Raw genomic sequence first — 3,195 nt, 5'->3', positions numbered from 1 at the left:
AAAGGTAATTTAAACAATTGGTTATTTTTTGATAACACATTCTCTTTAACTGCTCTTCTCTAATAAGATGGCAATATTGCACCGCTGCAAAAATAGGAAGAAGTAGTTTGTCAATTTTAAAGCTGCTTCTTGGAAACTAATGACTTAGTCATTGATATAACATCCTGACAAAATGACTGTTCACTGTCTGTTTCTGAGAAATTAATTCAAAGGTCACAACCGATATGGCTGCACTTCCTATTATCACTTTTGGAAAGACAGACAGTGGATAATGATTATTTCTATTATATATGATCTACGGTATATTCTGATTTGCTAAAAGTGAGATAAGTGACAAGTCTATTGGAAGTAGCAATCCTAAAAGTCAATATCGACCCTTTAACGAGCCTTGTCACATGGCTTGGGATAAAAGCCAAACCAGAATCTCAATTTGCAGCCACGGTGTTTCAGGGTATTGCTCCTCGTCAGTACAAAGCATGAGATCCGATTTGACTGTATGAGAGGCTTCTCACTGGGATCTAAAGGGTCATTTTTCTCCTTGTGGAGATTGACATGCCTGGCATGCCAGTGTATATATAGATACTCGGCACTCAAATATTCATAATGATAATGCAATTCTTTATTTCATAAAGAAATCCCAAAATTCAATGTAACGTTTCAGCCTTATGCAAAAGGCCTTTTTCAAACACTGAGACATAAATGAAACAGATAAAGAAATCAATATTACAAAATTAACACCACAATAGAATTTTTTATTTTAATTTTTTTATTATAAGAAAATAACATCCTGTTGTATTGTTGAAATCACTTGAGATTTATTTAAATATAAAGACATTATATAATGTCAAATTAATGTGGGAATTCACTTACTTCATTCAAAATAAATGACAATATGACCAATTAAATTTCAATATCTCATATACAGTTGAAACCAGAAGTTTCCATACACTATATAAAAAGACACACAGTATCTGCATGTTTCTCTCCATATCTGACATGAAATCAGAATAAACCTTTCCTGTTTTAGGTCAATTAGGATTACCATCATTTGTAATATTTGCCAAATGCCAGAATAATGAGAGAGCGAGAATGCAGTAAGTAATAAAAATGCTTAAAACAAAGTCAAAACTTTCCATCCATTTCATTAGTATTTGGTACCATTGTCCTTAAAGTGAATGACTTGGGTGAAACATTTGGGATTTCCTCCCACAAGCTTCTCACAATATAAGGCTATGTGCCCACGTTGCTTTCCGCATGTCCTCTCCCGGAAAAACGCATGCGGAATTCCACGCGCGTTTATCCTGCGTTTATCGCGCGTTTTCCACATGCGGAATTGCCTTGTGTTTTTTATTGCTTGCAAAGGCAATTCCGCTTGCGGAAACGCAAAATTAATTGACATGCTGTGGATTATTGCGCGCATCAAAAACGCTGCGGAAAAATCCACAGCATGGGCATAGAACTTGCGGATTCCCCTTGGGGACCATGGGGGGCAGATTACCTAGCGTTTCACAAGCGTTTACCCTGAGGAAAGTCCGCAGCATATACGCTTGTAAAACGCTACGTGGGCACATACTCTTAGGTCGGAATTTGGGCCCATTTCTCCTGACACAACTGGTGTAACTGATCCAGGTTTGTAGGTCGTCTTGCTCGCACCGGCCTTTTCAGCTTTGCCCATACATTTTCAATAGGACTAAGATCAGGGCTTTGTGATGGCCGCTCCAAAACATTGACTTTGTTATCCTTAACCCCTTATTGACCAATAGACGTCTTTTTACTGATCTGCAATATAAGAGACTAGCGTTCCCCGACAGGTGACTATCCTGTAGCTGTCACCTGTACATTATAGCTGACAACTTGCTGCATCAGCCATGATCAGTGTTGGCACAGACCATGGACGTTTAACCCCTTTGATTCTGTTGTCAATAGTGATTATAGAATCTAAATAGTTAACACCGTGTGGGGGCTTCCTTTTAACTTTATCGGCACCTTGATATCTTGATTGTGTGGTCCTGATGTTTGCCTTGGCAGTTCATGGCCAAATAACTACCTTTAAAGTATGCCGGCTATAATTGCCTGTTCAGAAGTTATCAAAATCTAGATTGTAAAAATAAACTTTTTCATTCTTGTCATTCCACTTTCCATTACTTCCTGAAAAGAACCAGAAGGGTTAATGAACTATATGAAAGCAATTTTAACCCCTTAACGGGTGCCGAATTAGTACGCACATTTGGCCTCCCCCCCGGTTCAGTGAGGGCTGCTGCGCTGAGCCCTCACTGAACCGAGCACATGTCAGCTGATTATTACAGCTGACATGTGCCCACAACAGCCGCGGGTGTAATCACGATCCACCCGCGGCTGTTAACATGTTAAATGCCGCTGTCAATCTCCGACAGCGTCATTTAACGCGCGCTTCCTGGAAGCGCGTCCTAAGCCCCGCCCACCGGCGACCCCGTCACGTGATCGCGGGTCACCGATGGGTGGGCATGACAACCCAGGGTCTGCAGCAGACGCCTGTGGTTGTCATGATCTGATCGCTATGAGCGCCACCTAGTGGTCGGCGCTCATAGCACAAGACCAATTCTGCTATATGCAGGGGATCTGCTGATCCCCTGTATGTCGCAGACACAATCGGATAGTTGCTGCTTCTAGTCTCCTATGGAGACTATTGAAGCATGCAAAAAGTGAAAAAAAAAAGTTTTTAAAAATAAAAAAAAATTAAAAAAATATAAAAGTTTAAATCGCCCCCCTTTCGCCCCATTCAAAATAAAATAATAATAAAAAAAATCCACACACACATATTTGGTATCTCAGCGTTCAGAATCGCCCGATCTATCAATATAAAAAAAGAATTAATCCAATCGGTAAACGGCGTAACGAGAGAAAAATTCTAAACGCCAGAATTAAGTTTTTTGGTCCCCGCAACATTGCAATAAAATGCAATAATGGGCGATCAAAACATCGTATCTACCCCAAAATGGTATCAATAAAAAGTTCAGCTCGGTGCGCAAAAAATAAGCCCTCACCCAGCCCCAGATCCCAAAAAATGGAGACGCTACGGGTCTTAGAAAATGGCGCTATTTTTTTTAACAAATTGTGAAATTTTTTTTCACCACTTAAATAAACAATAACCTATACATGTTTGGTGTCTACGAACTCGTAACGACCTGTAGAATAAGAAGGGTAGGTCAGTTTTAG

The sequence above is a fragment of the Phyllobates terribilis genome, unplaced genomic scaffold (genome assembly GCF_046119375.1).
Source record: "Phyllobates terribilis strain yellow unplaced genomic scaffold, ASM4611937v1 Scaffold_329__1_contigs__length_2103183, whole genome shotgun sequence".
In the NCBI taxonomy this organism is placed as follows: Eukaryota; Metazoa; Chordata; class Amphibia; order Anura; family Dendrobatidae; genus Phyllobates; species Phyllobates terribilis.
Note: the sequence above shows the minus strand (reverse complement) of the source record.